Source organism: Arvicanthis niloticus, chromosome X, assembly GCF_011762505.2.
Source record: "Arvicanthis niloticus isolate mArvNil1 chromosome X, mArvNil1.pat.X, whole genome shotgun sequence".
NCBI classification, from domain to species: Eukaryota; Metazoa; Chordata; class Mammalia; order Rodentia; family Muridae; genus Arvicanthis; species Arvicanthis niloticus.
In genome coordinates, this window is record NC_047679.1 from 83303349 (window position 1) to 83316141 (window position 12793).

The 12793-nt window shown below is 40.7% G+C and overlaps 1 long non-coding RNA gene across 1 annotated transcript in view; it reads left to right on the top strand.

Annotated features, from left to right (window-relative positions):
* Window positions 1–12793, top strand: part of LOC143435581 (uncharacterized) — an 81113-nt gene that overhangs the window by 3901 nt on the left and 64419 nt on the right. The gene's annotated exons all lie outside the window — the stretch shown is intronic.

Sequence of the window (12793 nt, forward strand, 5' to 3'; positions counted from 1 at the left end):
CTTCTATGAGGCTGTGCCTCCACCTACCCCCTCCCCACACCCACCTCCTCACACTCTCATCCCCCCCACTCGATGTTCAGCCTTCATGGGACCAAGGATCTCCTCTCCCACTTATGCCCGACAAGGCCATCCTCCCCTACATATACAGCTGGAGTCATGGGTCCCTCCCTATGTGCACCCAGGCTGGTGGTTTAGACCCTGGTGTGATGTTACTAACCCTGCAGAAAGACATTGTAATTACTTTGTCATGATAGTCAAGTTATTGTGGGTGTGCCATGTTTGAAAGAAGAGAAAATTTGTTAGTATTCATATTACTTTGTTTCATTGAATAAAGATTGTTTTTTCCTATAAGCAATAAGGTAAAAATCCCATAAAAGTAGTAAACAAGAAATTATAAATGATTCTGAAAGAAATGATTGAGATCCCTTGAGGCTGTAGGAAGGCAGCTTCCGGAACTGTGGCTTGATGTAGGCTTTGATGAGTATCCACATAGACATGGGGATGTAGCTCAGTGGTAGAGCACATGCTTTGCATGCATGGGGTCCTGTGTTTGATTCCCGCTGTCTCTACATTTTTACATTTTTCTCGTCAGGGACTTTTTTTTTTTTTTTTTTTACATAGGGTGTCACAGCCTGGAAACATTTCCATAGAGACGTCCATAAACCAGTGACTATGATAAAAGAGCTCATCTATGTCCATGACAACAGTGTTCCTCTAGAACCCTGATGACATTTCCATGGAGACTTCCATAGTCTGGGGAGTACAGCGTGCTGAAGCCTCCAGGAATAGGTTTTGGTCACAGCTTGACCAAAGCTCAGCTTTCATGCTGGTGGCCGTTGCTAGAGGATGTGCTTTCTCAGAGTGGTGAAAGATAGATAACAAGGGTGAATGAGTTCTGCTTTAAGAAAAAGAAAGCAAGGGCTGGGCAGAGCATTCCTAGGTACTGAGCAGAGAGAGAAGGAGCCTTATGGTTGTCATAGTAACCTGGGGTCTTTTGGAGACCTTCTTCAATGGAGACCTAGTTGATGCAGTGAGAGAAGCATTCTCTCTTACCAAGATTATGGGTTCCCAGAGATGAACACTTCAATGTCCCTGAGGGTGGGAAGACAGATGCAGGGATCCCAGACCCGAGTTGGCTCACTTCCACCTTGGGATTTGTGGCTAGTGAGTCCCCTCCAGAAAGAGAGAGACATAGGGCAGTCTGCCTCTCAGAGGGTGCTGCTCTGTACCATGATGCACAGGTGCCATTTCCGGGGAGGGGATGTGAGGAGGGGGAGATAGGAGAGAATAGAGTGTGTACACCTTGGTCCCAGTGTTCCCCAAGTGAAACCGGTATGAGAGGTGGGACATTAAGTGGAAATTCTAAACAATAGTCTATGATGGTCCTGTATAGATGTCTCAGATGATTATTTACATATGCAGTTGGCTAGAATACTTTCTTTTCCTTTCTTTACTAATTTTTGGTGGTGTTGGGTTTTGTTCTTTTGTTTTCTTTTTTTTTTAACTTCCAGGTTTGCTTTGTTTTGAGACAGTATCATGGTGTCCTAGCCTGGCTTAGAACTCTAAATGATCCTCCTACCTCAGCTTCGTGGTGATGGGGTTATAATTGTGGAAAACCTATGTGCTTTGGATTAACCAGAAATTTTAAGTTGTAGATTTTTTTGGTACCCACTCTACCAAGTGACCCTGGTTCTCCTCAGAAGCCCCAGCCATGCTGCTGTCTGCATACCTGACTTGTTAGTCTTGCTAACAAATCCCTTATAAAATGAGCAATCTTACTCAATGTCCCAGTTCACACAACAGCCCATGTGCAACCTTTCACATTTTTCAATTTCTGTTTACTGCTTGACTTTTGGAAGTTTTTCGGCAAGTTCCAGAAAAGTTGCTACTGGATATGAACTGTTCAAACTTTTCCCCTAGTCATGGACTGAAAGCTTCTCATTTTTTAACCTATGGAAACTTTTATATTTTATAGATTTCACCTTCTCCAGTTCTCCAATTTTGTTTTTTCCTTGCTGTTTTGTCTGAGAAATATTCATGTAGCACCACGTGATAGAGACTGTTTTTTTTCTGTGTTGTGTTATATACTTTATTTGATAACTGTGTACCTCCAAATTTATATTTTAATATTTAATATATTTATGGGAGTGTTGTATCTTCATGTACACCACCATGCCAGAAGAGGCAACAGATCCCCCTGTAGATGGTTGTGAGTCACCATGTGGTTGCTGGCATTGTAATTCAGGACCCCTGGAAGAGCAGACAGTAATCTTAACCACTGTGCCAACTCTACATGCCCATTATTTATATTTCTGGGTATGCATATGTGCTTACCTCAGCACTGTTTGCAGACAGACAATCCTTTCTGCATAAAATTGAAATTGCATTCTTATCAAATATCAGTTGTCCAGGATGTCAGGCATAGAACACATGCCCAAAATCCCAGCACCTGGTGGGGTTGTAGCTAAATTATATTCAGGTCTTCTCAGCCCAGTCTACACACAAGCTTGATTTGAGCATGGGATTCACTAAGAAATGTTCCCTCAAAATAGGCAGTTGTCTATAAAAGTGTGAGTGTAACTATGACTGTTGATTTCAGTCTTTCTGGACTTGTCCACCTTGTTCCAATAGCATTCAGGCTTAGTAATCTTACTCCCATATGGAGGTCTCTTTTCAGGCACTGTTCTTCTCTGTCTTTGTTTTGTTTCTTAGCTTCCTTCTTCTATACATATATGTGTGAGGTTTGGAATTAGCAAACCCAATTAAAATAAATAGTATTATTCATATTATTGTTGCATTGAACATGTAGAACATTTTTTAAGCAATAGAGATCTTACCAATAATGAATTGTCAGACCGATGAGCATATATCATCTGGATTTTAGATGTAGTAATTCAGGAATGTTCTGAGCTGTTCTAATATGTAGGCAGTATAGGTCTATGTAGCCAGATTACTCACAAATATTTGACACATTTGATTCAAATATTAATGGAATTATTCTAAACTAGAAGTACTGTTTATTACACTTTCTGTGCATCAATTTTTTAGTTTTCTGTGAACTCTCAGAAAGCAAATGTCAAGGACACTCACAAATGATCCACAGGGACCACTCAATGATGGAGACTTTATGTGTTGTTTAACGCAGTTTGCCCCTATCTACTTAAGAGCATGCAGAGACTACTGAGTCTATGAAGGAAACTGATGCATGTCCCAGAGTCGAGTCTACATGCTATCTTCACAAGACTCACATTGAAAGAACGTGATAGAATGGCTTTCAGCATTCTGTGTGTAATGGATATTGGTGAGTCTGCTGGAAGATGTGGTTGGACTTCTTCCCCTCTCAACCAACAACTTAATGGATACCAGGAAGCTAGACTAGTGAGGGGACAGAAGTAGCATGTGTGGGAACAGGGATTCTGAGAAAGAAGCTGAGTCTGCAGAGAGTGATTGACTGACTGGAAATTTAGTGCTTTGGAGACAAGGCACATTTTTCTCTGTGTAGGACATTAAGGGTTAAATTATGAACTCATGACATTCACAGTCAGATGCCAGCATATATTAGAAGGACATGTGATATACAACCTACTACCCCTTGCATTGCTTGCCTAGTGTCTTAATGTTGAAGCCTAAATGACTCCTGTGAAATCTGGAAGGGACTAATAAGATAGTCATGAAAGTTAGTTAAATCACTTACTGCTATGATGATATCATTTCAGGGTTAAAATTCTATTGCTACTTCTTCAAAGGTGATCTGGTGTTTAGTACATTGCTTCTTTATTCTCCATATTGATTTATATCCCTATGGCTCAGAATACCCATGTTTTCTCACACTGTTACACACTCATATTGCTATTCTATAGTTTGAAGCTCAGTTTGACCCAGTATTGGCCAGTGGAATTCATGGTGTCTTCATCTGATGCCTCTGGAGTATTTCCTGAGTCTGAACATTTCACTCTGTGCCTTTGTATAGTACATAGAAAGGCGGGGCACCTGGAAATGTAATGGTAAATAGACAAGCTCACACTTCTACTTTGTGTATATATTCCCTGGCATTGCTGGGTGTGTCCAGGGTTATCAACTAGGAAGAAGAAAGTGATCCTGTATTCCTTCTCCTGAAGTAGTCTGGCCAGACAAGCCACCATCATTCCATCCTCTGGGATTTATCTGCTTTCTCCTCCTGGTTTCCTCTACTCCATGTTTCTTTCCTGTGTGTTACCTTCCAGTGTGACAGAGAAAGGTTTGATCTCTGTATCCCAGAAGCATGAGCTCATTGAGAAGAATGCAGTGTGCTGTGGAGATTCCCGGTCTGAATGCATGTATAGAATGTGTGTTTGCTCTGGGCAGGCTTTTTCTCTTCTACCATCCTTACCTACTTAACAGGTTATTCATATCCTGTCTCATGTTCATCAGCAGTCTTTTGAGGTTAAGTGTGATTCCATGTACAAAAACACTGTGCAAACACAAAAAGAAGGAGGGACAGAGGTTCTGTGGAGTAATTCTTTTACAGCAGGTGTCCTAGAACTCAAGGATAAGGTACTAAATTAGTGGTCCTCACATGTGGTCTCTGCTGCATGTCCAGCTCTCTCTGGTGTCATTCTTAATATTATTCCTTCACAATCTTCCCATGTAGTGTTGAGTTCCTAATACACCCCTTTATTCTCCACATGGGAAGCACTTCCAACTACTTGTCCAGGTAATCTTTGGGATCTTCATATTGAACACACACATACACACACACACACACACACACACACACACACACACACACACCAGTTAAACTGTAATTGCCTTGGCTACCTCAAAGGCAATTTCTAAAGGCACTCCTAAATCTACCCCTGCTACCCCATGTCCAATCAAGAAAGTGGCCAGTGGCCACTTACCAGAAATTTCACATGGCTCTTTGGCCTTATCTACTGAACCTCCTATGTCCATCCATCTTTCTCTCCCATGTCCTGGTGGTTCCTTTCTCCTCCCTCCTGATTCCTAGCATTTGCAACTCTGTGGTCCTGACCCATCTCTCTTTGCACAGTCATTGGCCACTGGCATCTTTATTGATCAATCAAAACCCCATTCAAAACAAAGACCTTTAAGTTTTGGACACACATTTTGTAGCTGAATCAAGCATTAGAACCAGTCCCAACAACCAATGTAATAGTAAAGTCTCCAATTCATATAACCTGTATCTTTAGAGAACAATATCACATCATACCACAACACCACATCTTACCGCACCACAGCATAGCACATCACCACACACCATAGCGCACCAGAATACACCACAACACACCAGAGCATACCACTGCAACACACTACAGCACTCTACATCACACTATAGCACACCAGCACACACCACACTACACCATACTGCACTACAGCATATACATTCTTACTCCAAACAACACACAGATTGATAAGAAGAGGAAATGAAATTTGTACATTGTCAATGCATTTTCTCCAGTCTTTATGTTGTACTGTCTTCCAAGTGTTTCTCTTTTCCCTCTGTATCCTTGTCTCTGTTTTAAGAACTTCCTTTTGTCCTGATGAAAAGTATGTGTCATGTTAACAAACCAGTTTTTCTTTGTATTTTCTGTGTTAATTCCCTTAAAGTCTTAAGAATAATTTATCTACACATAGAAATTTAAGGTGGACAGCTGGTTTATTTCAACATCTGCTGTGCTACATTCTCTGGACTATGTGACTTCTTGAAATAAATTGTCTGTGTGTGTGTGTGTGTGTGTGTGTGTGTGTGTGTGTGTGTGTGTGTGTTTCTTCTACCTGAAACAGGGTAGAACTTTCAATGGTTTCATGGTGTTTTCCTTTGTTTCTATTTTCTGGTGTCTAGATTTACTCCAAAATTTTCAGCATATCTGTTTTTCTATTGTGTGTCCTTTCACACCTAAATGTACCTTCTGCTTTAATGTCACATAGTTCATTGTCCTCTCTCTTTCTATCCTCCTCAAATCTTGTCTACTTCTGTTAGTGGTCCACTTTCTTGATTCATGACCTGCAAAAATACACACAGACATACACACAGACATACACACACACTCGTCCACACACACACTGAAGCCACACTCACAATGCACATATAGTTCTTGATTCAATAAACGAGAAAAAACATGGGACATTTTACTTTACTGAGTGTGTTTTATCAGTGAGCATTTTGAAAGTTTAAGCCCTGTGCTACATTTATTTCTGTATAAGATCATTATTCTTTAGATATTTTTCACTTTTTGTCTCATATGAAGTTAATGTTGCTGTGATAAAAACACAATGGCCAAAAGCAAGTTGGGAAGGAAAGGTTTGTTTGACTTACACTTCCAAATCACTGTTCATCATCAAAGGAAGTGAGGGCAGGTTATCAAATACAGCAGGAACCTGGAGACAGAAGCTGATGCAGAAGCCATAGAGGGATGCAGCTTACTGACTTACTCACATGTTCAGCCTGCTTTTATATGGAACCCAGGACCACCTTCCATCATTCACTTACTAAGAAAATGCTCTACAGGCCTGCCTACAGCATATTCTTATGGAGGCATATTCTCAGTTGTGTCTCTGTCCTCTCTGATGACCCTGCTTTGTGTAAAGATGACACAAAACCAACCATCATGCATGTGTGTGTGCTATTTCTTACTTTAGTGTGTATTCTTCTGTGGTTTGGTTTTCTTTTACATAGACTTCTAGCTGGCCTGGAATTCACTATGTAGTGCAGGACGACCTTGACCATCTTGTGATCTTCCAGTCTCTGCCTCTTGTTTGTGGAAGTCATTATAGTCACACACCATGCAACTCTTCTTGGAGTTTGTTTTTCTAACACACTCACTTTCAGTTTCACATTTAAATAGACACTTTTGTTACAGAGGGGACAATTTGGAGGTCTTTTATTCTTAAGAATAACCTATCATTTTGCAAAGAAGAGCTCAACAAGTAGACAGGCTGTAAGTTTTGGTAGCTGTCAGGAGAGAAGAGAGGGATAGGAGAAATAGAGAAAGCCATCCCTTTGGAGTCAGGGTACAAGAGAGCAGGAAGTTTCATGAGTTGAATCAGTAGTTTACTGTGCTGGAGGTAAATGATGGGCATGGCTAAGCCCTTCATATAAGAAAGGAGAATTCCAGAGTGTCAGAACAGGCAGGCTCAGGATTCTCACTGGTGTCTGAAAAAGAAAAGGGAAGAAAACACAGACACATTTGACTTAGAATTTTAAAGAAGATTAAGGAGCAGGGAGGATGGCTTTTATAATTTGCAGATGATTCAACAAGTAAAAGTGCTTGTTTCAAAGGCATGCATGCTTCATGATCTGAGTTCAGATCACACAAAACACGGAAAAAGCCAGATGTGGCCCTCACAATCTATAATCTCAGGATTCCAACAACAAGATGTGTGACAGGGGCATAAGAACTCACTAAAAGCTTGTGTGCCACATAGCCTGGAGTATGTGCTGTGTGCAGTATACTAAAGCAGCAGAAAAAGAGAAACCCTGACTCTAAAGATTGAGGATAGAACTAAATCTAAACTAAAATTGTCCTGTGACCTCCACACTTGCACTATGCCATTTACATGCCTGTATACACACACACACACACACACACACATGGATATCATTGATAGAGGATGCACATGTATATATCTTCCGTACATACTGACAGTATTGATTGTGTTCAGTTTCATGGAGCAAATGAGTGAGATGGACAAATGGATTCCCTCTGTGTGCTCTGTGTGTGCATGCATGTGCGTGTTGTCATACTAGCTTCTACAGCTTCATCATGTCTATTCTTTATATTCACCTTAGACCAGGATTGGGTTCCAATCTCGGGTTTATATTAGATATACCTAAGATACTAAGTGTTATATGCCATGAGAATATAATCCAGCCTATGCTCTTCCCCTCCCCACCATACAGTACATCAGACCTGACTTGCACTGATGTAGTTCTTGTGATACCCACGAGGTGGCAGCACTATATTCTTACAATTTAATGAAAGGGGCTGATGTTTTACAGAGTAGCAAATATCCCCAAGTTAATGTATTTCTAGTGTGTTGGGAAGCTTCCTGGGTATACTAGAGCAGTTCCATTCATGCATTACCACAAATCTAGTGCTCAACATTTCACTTCATCTTCACTCAGTGTAAAGTGAGCAGTTCAAAATGTATATACAGGGGCATTTTATGGAGAATATGGTATCCATACTGGGATTGAATTCTGTGGCCCTCAGGTGTGTTTCCCACATATTCCAACCCCTCTCCAGAAGACTATGGCATGACTACATAGATCCCTCCCTGTCAGACACCTTCACTCTCTGTCAATCATCAGCCAAACACTATGTTCCTTGGTGACTTTCAAGAGCATCCTGGTGTTTGTGGTCTGTTTTACTATTATTCTTTCATGCTGATCATTTTAACAGGCAAAGTTGGAAATATTTGTTCATGGTGGATTAGGTTTTATTTGTGTGTGTGTGTGTGTGTGTGTGTGTGTGTGTGTGTGTCTATACTTGTGTCTGTGCCTGTGTGCATGGATGTCCCCGGGGGATTGCGAATATATGCTTTTGTTTATACAAATGAGTGTATGTGTGTGTGTGTGTGTGTGTGTGTGTGTGTGTGTGCCTGTGCATGTGTATGTGAGTGCCTGTTTGCATGCTCATGTGTGTGGGGGGGTTATGTGCATATGTGCATTTTTGTATACGAATGAGTGTATCACTGTGTCTGTCTGTCTGTCTGTCTGTTGTCTGTCTGTCAGGCTGTATATGTGTGTGTGGTTCATGTGCACGTTTACATTCATGTGAAGGCCACAAAAGGACTTTGGGTGACTTACTCTATCACTTTCTGATTTATTCACTTGGGAAAATTTCGGTCACTAGACTTGTAACTAGGCTGGAAGGCAGCAGGTCTCACCCGAAGTCCATCTTCACAGCAGAGCGTTAGAGTTGTATGTGTCAGTGTGGCCAGCATTTGTGCCTTTGAAAGTCCTGGGGTAAGGGACAGTCCTAGAGTACAGGATTAATGTAGGAATCTAGTCAGGAAGTACAGCCTATCATTATCATGAGCAAAATGATGCATATTAATAGTTAGCATTCTTATGATCCCTGACATTAGCATTATGACATCTCATTCTGTTGAATGTGTGCATATGCAAATGTAATTTATATGTCACCTTTAATATGAGTATTTTCCTATAGAGTGTTAATATTCTGCTTTTCTGTTGTTTCTGGTTTTGCTTTCATATGAACTGTTATGCTGAGTACATTAACACCTTCTCATTAAAAAACAATGTATAAAATATGATCCATTTTTTCCTTCTTGCTCATAAATGGGTGTGGGGTATACATGTGTATGTATGCATACTATGGGGACATGCACATGTGCATGGGTGCTTCCTTTGTTTCCATACTGAGAACCCCATTTGTGCTAGGTCTGAGGCCATCAAATTAGAAGAAGTCACGCAGGGTCCTGGGGTGAGTGCACGGCTATGACAAGTAGAAGGCAGGCTTGATCACTCCCTTGTCGGCTACATTATTACTCTTTACTCCATTGTGACATCTGTTATCACTGAGCATCAGTAAGAAATCTCTTCACCCATACCATACCAGCAAGGAGATAAGAAAGCAGAAATCACAGGGACTCAAACACATTAGACTGGAAGCACCCACTACTCACTCGGGTGTGGTCCTCAACTTTCACCTTGTTGGGACTGACTCCTGTTAGCTATTACACATGCTGAGCTAGCAGTCTCCTGAGCTCCTGGGAATTGTTTTGTTCCCACAGCTTGTGTGGTTGGAGGAGCTCTGGAATCACAGGCATGTACTGTCTCATACACCTTAATGTGAATTTGGGAGATCCGACCTCTGGTCTTCGTGCTTTCTGGCAAGCACTGTATCCAGGGAGCCATTTACTCCACTCCACCCCCCACCATTTCCATCTCACTGCTGTATTCTGGAGTCTCTGATTCAAATCTTGTCGTTAAGAGATAGAGGATGTTTTCTTTGTGAACCGGCCACACTTCTTCGAAGTTTCTCTCTCAATGGCTCAATGCACAGATATCAAAAGGCATAAATAATTATAAGGTCTTTCCTTGTAAAATAAATCATAACAGAACAAGACTAAAAATAATACAGATGTTCACCAGTGTGGGAGTGACTGAATAACCAAGTCAGGGCTACATTCTCTACTAGAGCGCAGGTATAATGAGGCAGGACATCTCCCTCTATCTATTACTATAAATGAGCTTCGATGTATTACTAAGTGAAGAGATTAAGTTATTCAAAAATGTCCAGGGCCCAACAAGCAGCTGAAAGAGTCATATGCACAGTCCAACCAATGGACGGAAGCCTGGGACCCCTTTGGTTGAATTGGGAAAGGCTGGAAGAAGCTGAGGAGGAGGGCGGCCCCATGGGAAGACCAGAAGTCTCAATCTGGACCCCTGAGAGATCTCTGAGCCACCAACGAGGCGGCATACACCAGTTGATATGAGGCCCCTGACACATATACACCAAAGGACTGCCTGGTCTGGCCTCAGTGAGAGAAGATGTACCTAACCCTCAAGAGACTTGGGGTCCCAGAAGTAGGGAGGTCTGGTGGGATGGGTGTGGGGACATTCTTTTGGAGACTTGGGGGTATGGGATGGGGAGCGGTCAGGAGGCAAACTGAGAAGGGGAAGAAATATGGACTGTAAAAAGGATTAAAGATTAAAAGTAAATAAATTCATTTTAAAAAATAAAACAAAATGTCTAGACCCTATGCTATGTAGTACACATTGGATGTATGTAGCATTGGATAGCCACATGAAGCCATTCAAATAGAAGATTAAATTCATACTTAATTTTCCCATCGTATTCATCCTTTTTCAAGTGTTCATATGTTCAGTTTCCAAACTTCATAGAAGATTAAACATAAAGGAAAACAAATAAGATTTATATTCAACTTCACAGGGTCCTAGAGTAACAATAGGTTTTAGAAAAGAGAAACTGTTGGCTAGTCAAAGGGGTCTGGTTAGCTGTACATGCCAGTCAAGTGCAGGGAAGGCATTCCCTGCTGTGGACTCCCATTGTAAACATTATATACTTTGTAAACTTTGTAAACCCTCAAGGTAGAAAACCTGCGAGGTACCAGCACCGCTTGAGGAGCTCCAGCAGCGAGGACCCGCCCCCAGATCTCCCTAACTGTCATAGCAGAGATTCCAGCCTCTGTAAATGTCACAAATTTTATCTACAGCCTCTCAACAGGACCAGCTCCAGGATATGCTAATTTTAGGTGAAAAGTCTGAACAGATGACACCAATCCCGTGAGCAGGAAAACCCAGCAATCCATGTACAGGAAAAACCAAAGATCTCTGAGCTACCCCAAGCTCAGGATTTAAAATCTCCCCAATCCTCTCACTGGAAATCTCCCTAGGAAATTAAGCCCCCTAAGAAAAGCTTTACAACGATTGTGTCTGTTTAGGTCCCAGCGTCCTCTCCCTCATGGAAGCAGAGAAAGTCATTCCTCTCTTTGTCCCTCCACATCCTGAACCCTACCGATAGGTCTCTTTTACGAGAGTCTGTCTGGTGTGACTCTCCTACCTGAATTAAAACAAAAGCAAGGAAAAGAAGTGGAGTCAGGGCCTGAGGCTCCTGAGGTCCTCAGCTCAGCTGGAAATACCTGCCCCGCCCCACCCCAACTCCCACCCCTGGATCTGCAAAGCCTCTGGTGAGGAGGCTTCCTCTCAGAGATGTGTGGATCATGGGCTATCACATCTAAGAATAAGCTTGCATATGGACACTGTCGAACCTCAGTTCCTGGGGATCTGACACCTCCTCTGACTTATTCGAGTACCAGGCAGAGAAGATGCCTGATATATATATATATATATATATATATATATATATATATATATATATCATATATATCATATATATCATATATATCATATATATATACATATATACATATATATTACATACATATACATATATGTATATGTATATATTGATATGTAGATGGTGTATATGTAAATGTATATAGAAGAAAAAATACTCATATACACAGAATAACAAAATAAAAATAATTAATGTACTCATGTTTCTGTAGTCTTTTTACAATTTAGTGAATAGTGAGACTAAGAACCACAAGAGGATTTGCCGATTTTTTTCTGGAATCAATATTTGTTAAGGGATGTAATGAAGATGAGGTAGAAAATGTGTGTAAATCTAGTGCAGACAGTTTCAAACCAGGCCAGAGCCATATCCTCTGATGAGCAGCGATCGTTTTAATCTTAGTAGATTTTTCTTAAGGAGTCTGTGTAGAGTTCAAAACAGCTGGTGATGAGTAGTCTGCCTAGTTACTTTACATTTGCCCAATGGAATATATGGAATGATAAACAGTGTGTAAAAAGTTGTGAAAGAAGATGACTAGCCTGTCTAAAATTTTGAAAACAGTTTTTGAAGCCCTGAAAGCTAAGGCATGTTTTAAAAGACAATAGGGCTGTGTTCAAGAAGTTGCTGGAAATTTTGGTGCTCTCAGATATGATAGCATATTACTAATTCAGTAACATATTATTATTAATTTAGCATGATACTGCCAATTGAACTAATAATCTAAAACAAAATTGTGTTAAAATTGATAAGCCCAAATAATTCAAAATGTTCTTTATTGTGTCTGCCATGTTTTGAAGAGCATAAGATTATTTGCTATTAATATTATTATTTTTAATTGAAATAGATTTTTTTTTTGGTCATACAAGAAATGACATAAAAATCCCCAAATCCGCTAAAGTGGAAGCTATCAGTTATACACAAAGATCTGATGTAGATCTATGCAAGCT